Raw genomic sequence first — 13,136 nt, forward strand, 5'->3', positions numbered from 1 at the left:
AAATTGGTTGCTTTCACTGTTTATCCCTTGACTGTCTTGGATACAGGACATTCCACTCCTGCAGAGATTCCTTGGTGGGCAGTAACACACTTCTGCATCCCCAGGCAGCTACCATTTAAGGACAGAAGCATAGGAAGATACAGGGTTTCATTTATTAAGGGCACTGGGAACATGCCAACATGGGGATGCACTGGGGTAGCATTCTCCAGATGTTGAGAAGTCTGGCTTGGTTTGGGGGCTGCTGTTGACTATTTTCTATTCTAATGTAGTCACAGCACCTGAAGGGAATCTTGGGTCCCCAAGCATGAAAGATGCAAAGAAATGGTGAATTGAAAGGCCCCTGTGGGTACAAGTCTAAGTTGACTGGTTCTGACCGTGACGGTGACATTCATTTCCCGTCTGCTGCCAGCACTGAAATCATGGCTAGACAGAGGAGCAGAAGTTAATTGCCTCAGGGAAAAGGTCCTTGCGTTAATTGTCACGTTAAAGTTCACATTGCATTAAAACTTGGAGCTCAGGTTTATCCTGGCAGCTGGGCTCAGAGGAGCCATGGAATCTCATGTGTGTACTTAATGACTCTTCTCCAGAGAAATTTTCCACTGCCATTGAGACTCAACTGGAAAAATGTTTAGCTTGAACTATAGTTTGAAAACTTCAGCAGGTCCAGGAAGCCTGGAGAAGGAGGAAACCGGATTTTATCAATGGATGAGGAGTGTTGAGTGAGATGTACCAAGAAACACTAGCCTCTAGACTCAGGTGGGCCAAAGTGATTGGTAAAGACGGTCCTGAGTTACATAATTAACACAAGACAATGACACAGATGGCAACGACACCCAGCTTAATGAAGAAACTGCAAAAAGCCAACATTTGATTGGTTGGCTGGGGGTAAAAGGGCTTGAAAGCAGGAAGCTGCTGGTAACAAAATCTTGGGAGTGGTAGAGAACAGTGATGTTTCTACAAGCCCATAGCACACTGGAGCCATTCCCATCTTCTCTCCAGTTGATAGCCTTCCTTCCTTTCTTCAATATTACATTCACGAGGCAAATACGTAGAGTGAAAACTCACTGAAAATGCTGCCAGATAACCTGGGCGCTAATTACGAGCTCAGGTTAATCCTTTAACAGCAATCATGTGACCTTGGGCAAATCATAGCTCGTAGCTTTGAACCTCAGATTCCCTGTCTTTAAAATGGAAATGGTATCACTTATCTTGCAATTTAGACATTTCTTTACAATTTCTAGTGTGCAATGAAACATCGTGTATAAAGCAATCTTTAACATCAGGTAGATGGTAGGTGCTCAACAATTTTGGAAACCTGATACAAGTCTGAATGCATCATCCTAATCCATTTCCTCTGAGTGCTCCTAATTTGAAGTTGTTTAACTGTGTCTTGCTCAAGGTTTTTATATTTTGTTCTAAGTGTACAGAAGGTTTGTGGACCAAATAAGAAAGTCAAATCCTTAAGGAATGATACTATGCCATCTCCTGCTTTAAATTTCCACCAGAGACCCAGATAGCTCAGTTTAATTCGGTTTACATATATTGATCTTTTGCTGGACCAAGGCATCCTACTGGCTACCATGAAATGAACAACAATGAACAGCACATAGTAACTGTCATCAGGAAATATAGTATTTATTAGAGAACTAGCTAATTATATTAAAAAGAGACTGTGACAAGCACCCTAGGCAAGATGAGATTAATATCCATGGGAGTAATGAAGAAGAAGAAAAAAAAAAAAAAAAAACTCCTTCTCATGAGATAGGGGAACGTTTTTGGAAGAGGTGATATTTATGGCAGGCTTTAAAGAAAAGAAATGGCCCAGCCCTGTTTCAACCTCTTGTCCTTCTGGAGGAGGTCAAAGGCAATAGCTCTTTGAATCATATTGAATTGCTGATAGTCAAAGGTGAAGCCAATGCACAGCATTAGGTCCTGGTTTCTATATTATCACAGTATGGAAAAAGTATTGGACATTTAGTCCATACCCTTGTTTGCAAAGAATGCATTCAATCTTTCAACACAAGTCGTTGTTACTTGATTTTATACTTCCTTGCAACTTCTCACACTCGGTGTATTTGAAAACCAATTTCCTCTCACTGAGTAGAAGGTTACTACCTGCTAAACCTTTCAGATTCGAGAAGAAAATCAGCTTTTATTATTTTTTTTCATGTGGTTAATTACAGTTCCCTTTCACCTAATTTTAAAAACAAAACAAAACAACAACAACAAAAAAACCCTCATTATTCATTTTCCAGTGTCTTCCCTGAACCCTCTCAGCTCATCCAAATCTCCTATAAACTGAAGCATAGGGAACCGGACTTGGGCACTAGGGAGGACACGGCCAGGATTTCCAAGAAAGACACTGACTACCCTCAGTGCCAGTCTACTCAAGACCTATCCATTGTTCATTTGAACACAGCAAAATGCTAGCTGCCTTAACAAAACATGACCCCGTGGACTCACGGTTTGCCTAAATTCTAAGTTGTTTCATTGAGAAAACTAAGGGATTGGGGTTGACATTTGAGATTAACATCAACAACTGGCTTTTTAAGTGTTTCCCTAGGTCCCAAGATTGCATCTGAATGGATCTTCCAGCCTTCTGCGTCTTGTCTACCTGCCTCCACCGTCCCAACCCCCGCACCCCTCCGCAGTGGGTGGAATGGGATTGAGCTGCATCAGAGCTCCCTGAGAAGTAAATCATACCTTGCTTCAATTCTGTAGGATTTCTCCCTCCCCAGTTAAATGTGTTTAACCTTTGGAGTAAAGCAGTATGATATTCAAACATCTTCTAATGAGGCTCTTAGACTCAGGGCTTTGAGATTTTATTCACCTGAGTGGTTTCCCTTAAGCCTGCAGAAAAGACAATTGCTAGGTTTAATAGCATCTCTCCTTTGTTAGGAAGCCAGAAACCAAAACTTGTCAGTCAGTTAAGAAGCCGTGATTGTGTTCGTGCTTTAGCCCCATGAAAGCCTGGACACATTACCACTTGGGCTCAGCTGGCTGTAGTCTAGGTCAACATCTCTGACAGTATCACTAGCCTTTCACAGTCTCTAAGAAGAACTATTTCCAGGATGTGCAGAGGGAAGTGGGAGGTTATTATCTCTGCTCATAGGTAATATTCATCATATTTATTATGCCTCTTACAGGAGTAGGGAAATCAACCACCAGAAATCAATCTTTCCTAAATAACTCCGTAGGAATCTGGCTATATTTTAGGGTAAAGGCTAAAGGGGAAAAGCATCTGGGTCTGGGTAAAATATCCTGGGCTGGGGATAAAGAGCCCTGGGGCTAATTAGCTAAATAAAGTCTAGATGGGTTAGGTCATCCATTTGGGTCTTAGTTTTTCTTTCTGTGAAGAGGGATACTAATCTTCTAACAGTGAAGGATACCATGAGCATTAGATGATGCAAATGATGAGGAACATCTTTGAACGTAGAAGTACTAGGAGAAATGATGTGTTTTCTTACTCACTGTTGCCCTGATGAAATGAATCAGACATATCTCTTCATCACCTTCTCCACACCCACATAAAGGTGTTTCAGGTTTTAAGATATCAGATATGGGACGCCTGGATGGTCAGTGGTTGAGCGTCTGTGTTTGGTTCAGATCCTGGTCCTGGGGTCCTCAGATCAAGTCCTGCATCAGGCCCCCATAGTGAGCCTGCTTCTCCCTCTGCCTATGTCTCTGTCTCTCTCATGAATAAATGAATAAAATCTTTAAAAAATATTCTAGAAGATACCTATATACCTAGGGGACTTGTCTCAAAACAGAATAATGCTTACAAAATTACTGGGCTGGGTATCCTGGACTTGGGAGGATCCAAAGACAGAATAAGTGCTTCTGCTAGCTAACCACCTCTCCAGGGATGTTGTTAGGATTAGAGACACAGGAAGAAACAATCATAGCACATGCTTCAGCCAAAGGAGACTTGGGGAGGAGAAAGTTTCTGGAATAAACCACATGGGGTCATGCATGACACGACAAGGAGCTTCTGTTTGAGAAGACTGAAGGGAAAAGGTGAGAAAAGTGATAGAATTGCAAATCAGTGTTGTTAGCGTGAAGTATAAGGCTCCCTGCCCCAAATTTGACAAAGAATTGAACACTATCCTTGGTCTTCAGCATTACCCATATTTGGAGCATAATCAATGTTTCTTATGGGTGGGGGAGTTCATGAGCCTGGTTTCAGAAATCCCTGCAGGGTTTGGTTTGACAGTTCAGCTTGTTAAGTCCTACTGAAGCACACTGAACACAGGCACAGCCAACTAAGTGTTCACTGGTGCCTCAGAGGCAAGACTCTGTGCTTTTATTCCCGCTTCCATCTGATTGCAGTCCCAACCTGCAGAGGTCCTGGTTGAATGTGGATCTTTTCATACTGCAGAATTCAGAGAAATAGGGAATGAGTTGAGGATAGAATAGGGAATAGAGCCTGGGCTTTGGAGGCAGGCAAATGTAGGAACACAGTTTTACCAATTACGTAGCAAACTGCTCGCTCTCTCTGTGCCTCAACGTGTCTATCTGTCTATTGGCAATAATCATCTTTCCTCTATGGTCGTTGTGAGGATTGAAGGCACCCTGACATACATTCCAGCACAAGTAGGAGGTTTTGAGTTATAGCTCACTTCTCCCTCATGAAGTCTTTATGACTGTTTGGCACACAACGGGGCGCCTTTCTGGTGGGAACAGTGGTTATAGCTGCATTTGCACAGGTTAAAGAGAGAACATAATGTGTGCTTAATAAAATGATAACTTGGAATATCCCTCCAGGGGCAGAAACCTGAATTTTCCCTACATGGGCAGCATTTTATTAAGCAACTTTTGGGAATCCACAACTTTGTTATTATGTTTTTATTCCTTTTTTTTTTTTTTGCTTGCTTGCTTGTTTATTTTTTTTTTCTAGCTGTTAAAATAAAGATGATATTGGCATTATTATTTGGGAGACTTTGTTCACTGTGGCAAATATTGCCCAAGTATCTAAGGAGCCCCAGGTCTTTCAGGAAATTGCATATTTAATCAGCCCCAAACTATTCTTTTTTTTTTTTTAATTTTTATTTATTTATGATAGTCACACAGAGAGAGAGAGAGGCAGAGACACAGGCAGAGGGAGAAGCAGGCTCCATGCACCGGGAGCCCGATGTGGGATTCGATCCCGGGTCTCCAGGATCGCGCCCTGGGCCAAAGGCAGGCGCCCAACCGCTGCGCCACCCAGGGATCCCCCCAAACTATTCTTAAATGAGCTAAACAGTTAAGGTATCTGCTTAATCTGGGGAATTGTATTACATCTTTCTAGCAGAGCACCCCCATTTTTAGAATTAGGAAAAGATGGTAATAAACTGGACCTGCAGTCCCTGTGTTGACACGGGGGTGGGAAGGAGGATTACCAAATGGATTACCATTAGTGACTACACCCCAAAGCCATCTTTTCTGTCAACCACTTCTCTTTCCCTCTTCTAGGATTTTCTTCTCACCTCTTACTATCTGATGATTCTTCCTCAACCCTGCCACCGGTCACCTGCATTCCTTCATCCTTTGTGGTGAACAAGGAGCTTTAAATGCAATGCCTACTCCCATAAAGTTTGGGATCCTTCAGCTAGACAAAGTCAAAGGTATCTATCAACTTTCAGATGACAAACTAGTATAAATAACAAGATCCAGCATGGGTGACTCTCACATAAGTAATGATATCTCATTTGAGGAGTAGAAAAAAACTGTTCTAGCCTGGGTCAGATTTAGATTTAAATTCTCTTTCTTCCAGTTAATGGTTGTGTGGATTTGGGCATGTCACTAAGTCTCTGACACTCAGTTTCTTATTTCAGTTTAATGTGGAGATCAAAACAGTGTCATGATTATGATGGAATATATATATTTTATTATTATTATATTATATTAAATATTATATATATTGTGGTGCCCCCAGCAAGCCTTTAATATGCCTTGGCTTATTTTTCTCTTTATTTACTAATACAATTAATCCTTTTTGTGATATGAGCATCTGTTGCTGGCAGTTGGAATGGAAAGTCAGTATGGTAGAAGTTCTACTGAAGGAGGAGGGGTTACAATGATGGTAGAATCTAAGAAATCTCCCAAAGATTATAGGAGGGAGGTGAGGAGAGTAATGATGTATCTAAAGACTGATATGAGAGGATGCTTTCCATTGAGTTAATTAAGCGGTGATGTATATATGAAATTCAGTGAATGTATGGGTTTCATGGACTAGAAAGTCCTGCTGATGACACTGAACCATTGTCACCTTCCAGACTTGGAGTCCTAAGAGCCTGAGGCACAGATTTTAAGACTCAGAGGTAAAGTGAGACCCTGCAAGATGTCTATTTTGGCTTTCCAGACGTGGGCTGGGCTGGTCTCTGGAGACCTTCCGAGATAATACACAGTTTCAAATCTTCTTGGATTTCTCATGTCAGGTTCTCCAATAGGGTGATGAGTTGAGAGGGGATGGAGAAAGGATAAATGGAGATTAGAACTGATAGGGCTTCAACCGAAAGCTCACCTTGCTATAGGTCCCAGTATTAAAGCAAGTCCTCTGATGTTCCCAGACTCAAACATATAGGTTGTCTCTGCATAACTCTGAAGGATCAAGAAGTTCCCCCATGGTATCTTGAGACTTTGGAAAATTTGCATAGCTTCCAATAATAAGTCTTCTTAACAATAAGTGCCCCTTAGAGATAGTTATACCTGGGATTTGGTATACTGGGTTCAAATCCCAGTTTTGCTCCTTGCAGCTGTGTAATCTCATACATTTTTTTTTAAGTTCTTATGGATTCTTTTTTTCCACCGAAAAATAGAGATAATGTTAAAATAATACATTGGGTCTTTGAGACAACAAAGAAGATAATACCCTTACTGTACTCTAGTGCCTAACACTCAACACAGGAGCTGTTGTGGTTATTGTTAACTTGTTATTAGAATTGTCTTTAGTATGGATCTAAAAGGAACCAACCCATTGCAGAGATTAAATCTATTAAAGAGAATCAGAGACTGAGAAGCATAATGGGGAAAGAGAAAGTAAGGCTTAGGAAAGTTGAGTGGGGTAAGCTAGTCTACTGGTAGAGTTAGTGAAAGGCCTTGATAAAAAAAATGGGGGGTTAAATCCTTATGTATTTTGTGGGAAGTAGTGTCACAAGGCTTGGAGGGGGGATGAAGGGAAGCGATGTCTTTTAAACCATAAGCAAAGCAAGCTCCTTTAACATTTCCTACCTTCCTAGTCTCAGTGGAATTTGGAGAATTAATGAACTAATATCTACAAAGTACTTAGAGACTATCAAGTGAAACAAATATGGAAATCCCAAGTAGTATTATAATTTTATTAAACATTTATTGAACATGGTACAGAATATATAGGTAACTATACTTTCCACACAGAGGGCTTAGAATATAATTGCAATGTTTTTATTAATCATCTTGAGGCAGAAGGAATTAGCTAAACAATATGTTTAAAATATCTCTGAAAAATTCAGATGGATATTGCATCTGGTCACTGTAATTTGCTCCCTGAATTTTTAGAAGGTAGTTATAGTATTGTCATTATACAACAGTAATGTTGATACTGATATTCATGATAATAATAAAAGCCAAAAAAATAACATGCCAGACATTCTGGTAGTAGTCCATATGTTATCTATAAATTTGATAATGAATACTGAGAGTTAGGATTAATATCCCCATTATATATTTGAGTAAGTTGAGGCTTGGGAAAGCTATTCAATATTACATGGCTCAGAAGTGGTGCATTTGACTTTATAAACCATCAAAGACTTGCTCCTGTACCATGTTTTTCCCATCCTTATTTAAGAGAGTTGGATATTCTGGGAGTATAAGAGCACTGTGATGCCATCTGTGGTCTTAAGCCAAACATTCTTGACATAGACTCCATACACTCTCTCTGAAATATTCATGGGATGCCATGAAATTCTTTACAGACTTATATATAATGTGTTTTGCATTTTTCTGGAGAGTAGGTCTAGAAACTTCCATCAGGTTCTAATTATAAACTCTAAGGAGTTTATAATCTCAATAAGGGTAAGTAAGTACCACTGGGCCCATCTTGGGCCAACTCTAGATGGTGGACAGGGTCTAGGAACATGCTTAACATGAACCTAATCCTTAACTACTTAACTTAGAAATCACAGCACTCAAGGATATGTGTGTGTGTGTGTGTGTGTGTGTGTGTATGGATAAGAGTGCCAGAAGTGGGTATGGGTGGAAGATTCAGGATCTATTTTGCACTTTTCTTCGATTGATGTCTATACTCCCTGTTTTTTAGTCTTCTCTTATGAGGCAGAGATATTGTAGAAACTCCCAAGGCCTCTACCCAGCCTAGACCCAGGCCCATCTTAAATGCTAGCTCTTCTGTTATATGTTCCCTGACTTTCACGGAAAAGTTAACTATACCTTTATTTGTGTACATCTCAGTACAAACTCCCATTCAAAACATTACGTTTCATAGTAATTACTTGTTTATGTATTCATTCCTTTTGCATTTCTCTTGGGTAAGAACTATATAATATTCATCTTTTTATTTATTCTAGACATTATGTATGGCATAGTGCCTAGAATATAGTCAGTACTCAATGAAAGCCTAAGAAATAGACAACTTATTGGATACATAGATGGATAGATGGACGTACTGACAAGTGAATACCCTTGTTATAGTCTTGAAAGCTAGGATATTGAAGGGCATATATTAGTAGGTAAAGATTCACTAATTTTAGGCTAGCTTATACATAGACCTATGTTACTTAAATTGGTGATGAGTCAGAGAAGGGGATCATACATGGATTCGTGCTTCTCTTATGCTGATGGCTTTAGAAGGATGATTTGGCATAATAGAATTTTGCAAAGGGTATAACTTTTCTATTTAGAATAAAGTTAGGTGATTGGAAAGCCATAGCATGCTGCAAAGCTTATATCAGTTTTCCAGCCCTCTGCAAAAGGTATGCTATAGCTGACTTTCCAGCTCCAGCTTTATGTAATTTGGCTTAATAGAGAGTGAAAGCTTTTCATGCTCACAAAAGCCTAATATTAGCATCTCAGTAATGTATTCAAGTTGCCACCTACCCATATGGGCTACATATCCTTGGAGGAGCCAAATAGGACAAGAGAATTCCTGCTATTTTAGAGTACCTTTGACAGTGAAGAGGATAATCATTTTAAACAATCTATCAGGCTTACATTGACTGAAAATTCCTGGCTTGTTAGCCTGGCTCATCTTCCTGGCTAGCCTGAGTTATCTGTGTTTGAACAGAAAATGCTGTTATCTCTTATCCCATCTATTCCTGTGGTGAGCAATGGGTCTGTACCCACTGCTGGAACCAGTCCTGATGATATCATGCTCATCACCATGGGAACACTGTCCTTTTTGCAAAGATGAGAGTTAAGCCCACCCTAAAAAAGTCCAAGGGCTCTCTTGGAGAAGTATAATCAGAATTCTCCAGTGGGATTTAGGTATAATCTGTGAGGGGTGCCATGAAAGAATAAGTATTTCTGAATTTTACTGAAAGTCTCCTGAATTCCAAGACTTAAAAAAGAAAATCCTATCTTCAAATAAAGAGATAAAAGAAGTATCCTCTTGTAGAAGTAGTTGAGTATTTACCCAGTACGATAATCTGTGTTTTTGTACTTTCTAGGGTACACTAAAATATCCTCCCAACCCTCCAATAAGCCTTGGTCCCTGGCGTCTCGGGAGAATAAAACCCAAGGACAAAGAAAAGTTGTCTGTGATATTTTGGCATAACTCCCTTGATCCTCCTTGCTGTAAAACAAGAGTTGTACATTTGCTACTCTTTGGTAAAGCATACTGCCTTCATGAATATAAGGCTCATTTTCATTCCCCATTTGTTCTGTGAGGATTATAGAGGAAAGTTCTGAGATTTCCACCGAGGGGGAAAAAAAAAGATTTGTGGCATGAAAGATAACACTTCAGTTCCTAAATGGACATTTTGCACATTCCTTGAATCCAGTGGTCCCTAGAGAAAGCCCTGTCTGTATCAACACTGAGGCTATAAAGATAATTATGTTTTTTAAGGCATTAGTCTATCACTAAAGTTACACGTTTGTGGGGAGACTATTTGTCCTGTTTTTTAAAAAATTATTATTATTATTCTGCAATGTCAGAAACTATGGCTAAATCCATGGGGACCTGTCAGTATTGATGTCACCATTTTCTTTTGTTTGTTTTTTGTTTTTTGTTTTGTATCCCAAGAAATTTCCTGGCAGGTGGTTTCAATAGCCAGTAGAACCCTGACAGAGATGACAGAGTGCTTGGATGGGGAGAGCCAGTGCTATTTTGCAGAAGCCAAAGAAAGGGAGAACAAAGGGAGACCTACACCTTCTGGATTACAGGATCCTGATTCTGAGTCAAGTCTCAGGAAAAGCTGACCGTTTAAGGAAATAAAGGCACTTTTAAAAGGTAACATGTCATTGCCATCTTGTGTCTGCGAACATTGTCCCCCAGACTCAAGCTGAGAGAAGTGCAATAATTTACTTAGACACATAGAACCGATGGGTTTTGGAACTGGATTTAACTCTGTACTCCAAGATCCAGGCTACAAAATTACTGTCATTTTTAGCAAAAAGACTAGAAGCTGTTTAGAGTTGTTCTTGAATTTATCCAGGTATCACTCACGTCTGTGGTTGCTTACTATACAGTTCCTTTACCCACCATCTGAACCACACCCTGTGCTATTCTTTTATCTTCCCAAAGAACACGACAAAGTCAGTGAAGCAAAAGTTCATCTTCTCTTTGGCAACATTTTTTTGCAACATTAATAAGAGACAGTAAAGAGCAGTCAAGGTATATCCAGCAAACTCAATCCTAAGAAAACCTAAACTTAACTTCTACAGTGAATCCAGCTCAGTTTTTAAAACCATCTCATTTGGGGAAGCTTTTGAAATTTTGCACTTACTTGAAGATTATAGGGAATTGAATTAAGAGGCTCTTTGACCCTCTGCTAGCTGGGATATAGATCAGGGCTCAGCCTGGCTGCTGCCTTATGTTGGCAAAGTAATTTGGACAATTCATCCACAACCTGCCTTTTGATCTGTAACATAGAAGTAAGAACCCATGATTGGTTTAGTCTCATTGATTGGGTGCTCAAGTGCATGTGGAAACTTGAATGCTGTGATACTGCAGACACAGTTCAATACCCAGTCCACAGGGTTGCTAAAAAGGAATCCTTCTAGGATGCAAACCTGGTTATCACCCCCATTCCCCGTCCCCCACCCTAACACCTTTTAGTGGCTTCCCTCCCTCCCCCCATTAGAACAATGTCAAAGCCTTCTTTCTGACATTTAGGTTGGATACAATCTGGCTCCTTCTCAGACCCATTTTCTACCCTCCTACTACATAGACTAGCAGTTGCTCTTAAATGTGTTTCTTATGCAAATGGTAGATGTTCCACATGGAATTTCATCCTTCTAGCCCCTGCATTTCCAAGGTCAGCAATTCCAGGAAGCCTTCTCCCTGTCTCATGTAGACTATGTTAGAGCTTCTCCTATACTTTTGTAGCACTTTATATACAATCCTCATCACAATGTATTGTGATGAGTGATTTTCTTATGCATACTACCATCTTTTCAGGACCTTTTTTTGAGAGCAGGAACTGTCTCCCATTCAATTACATATTCCAAGTATCAAATTTGGTATGTAGTAAAACATTAAGTGTATACTCAGTATTTGTGCTTTAAAAGGAGATTAGGAATGCAAAATAGATGACTTACTTGACACAATATCACAATTTTTTAATCTCAGTTTTTGAAATCTAAGTAGCTTATATGCCATACAAACACACGAACGCTTACCAGACATGTTTTGTGACTCTTGAAGTCTGTAAGCTGGGCGTTATGGTTCAGTGATGGTACAAACTGAATTCCCAGCTGCTGAGCTATGGCAAGAATGTAGGTGAATAAAAAAGAGCAGCTGACTACAGATTCTAGAAGGTAGCAGGTCAAACTCAAAAGGTTTCATCTGGTGAAACCAGATTGGTGGGAACTGATCTCCAAGTCCAAGAAACCAGTTCAATGTCAGAATCAGCATGTTAGTGAATAACAGAGGGAAATGCACTATTTATTGAGAAAATCCCTATATAAAAACTCCCACATAGACACTTAACAGACTGGAGAAATCAGAAAAGTCATAGCTATTTAAGGCATGATTTTCCCTCCCAAAACAAATTCACTGATTTTCCCTATAAATGAGTTCTTTTTTTTTTTAGAGTTTTTAATCAGTCCTTCAGCGTACCTCCATCTTGCCAGTCACCTAAAAATATACAGCTTGGAGACTTTGGAGCATTTTATATTCTTTTATTTCTAAACATTAATGGTAATGAAAATAAAAATGGTAATAATAATAGTAGTTGTAAGTAGTGTTTATTGATGCATACTACGTTCCAGGCACCATGTAAGTTTCCACTTATTTGAGAAACACAACAACCCATTTGAAATTGATAGTCCCATTTTTATTTATTTTTAAAAGTTTTTATTTGAATTACAGTTAGTTAACATATAGTATAATACTAGTTTGAGGTGTAGAGTGATTCAACACTTCCATAAAAACCCAGTGCTCATCATGATTAGTGCCCTCCTTCATCCTCATCACCCCCCACACACACACACACATCCTCTCTGGTAACCATCAGTTTGTTCTCTGTAGTCTGTTTCTTGGTTTGCCTCTCTTCTCTCTCTCTCTCTCCCTCTCTCTCTCTCTCTCTCTCTTTTCCCTCTTTGCTTATTTGTTTGGTTTCTTCAGTTCCACATATGAGTGAAATCTTATGATATTTGCTTTTCTCTAACTGGAGTCCCACTTTTAAATAATAAAAACAAACTTAAGCAATGAAATAATAAATAATTCTCTCAAGGTCACACATTTAATAAATCCTGGAGCAGAATTTGGACTTAGGCAGTCTGTTTCTAGAACTTGTGCTCCTAAGTGCTATAATGTACTGCTGCTAGTTCCTACTTATTTTTGTGCTAAAATGTACCCTATTTCTTTTCACAGGTTGACAATTCCCACATGCACTGATCTTGTTACTGTCCTGCTAGCCAATTTCTGGGTCAGCCTTTTGCCCTAATCTCCCTCTATTCTGGTTCATCCTTCTTCATAATCCCTTGTGTGATTAGGAGGGCAA

General features: G+C 39.6%; 1 long non-coding RNA gene across 2 annotated transcripts in view; it reads left to right on the top strand.

The window, feature by feature from the left end:
• LOC140625610 (uncharacterized) overlaps positions 1-13,136 on the top strand; it is a 258,967-nt gene that overhangs the window by 231,196 nt on the left and 14,635 nt on the right. Inside the window, exons 3-4 of one of the 2 annotated variants that reach the window (XR_012024955.1) lie at positions 5,452-5,603; positions 10,214-10,420. This is a non-coding gene — a long non-coding RNA (uncharacterized lncRNA). The remainder of the gene's footprint in view (positions 1-5,451; positions 5,604-10,213; positions 10,421-13,136) is intronic. The other variant, XR_012024956.1, reaches the window with a different exon arrangement.

Source organism: Canis lupus, chromosome 3 (assembly GCF_048164855.1).
Source record: "Canis lupus baileyi chromosome 3, mCanLup2.hap1, whole genome shotgun sequence".
Lineage (NCBI taxonomy): Eukaryota > Metazoa > Chordata > Mammalia > Carnivora > Canidae > Canis > Canis lupus.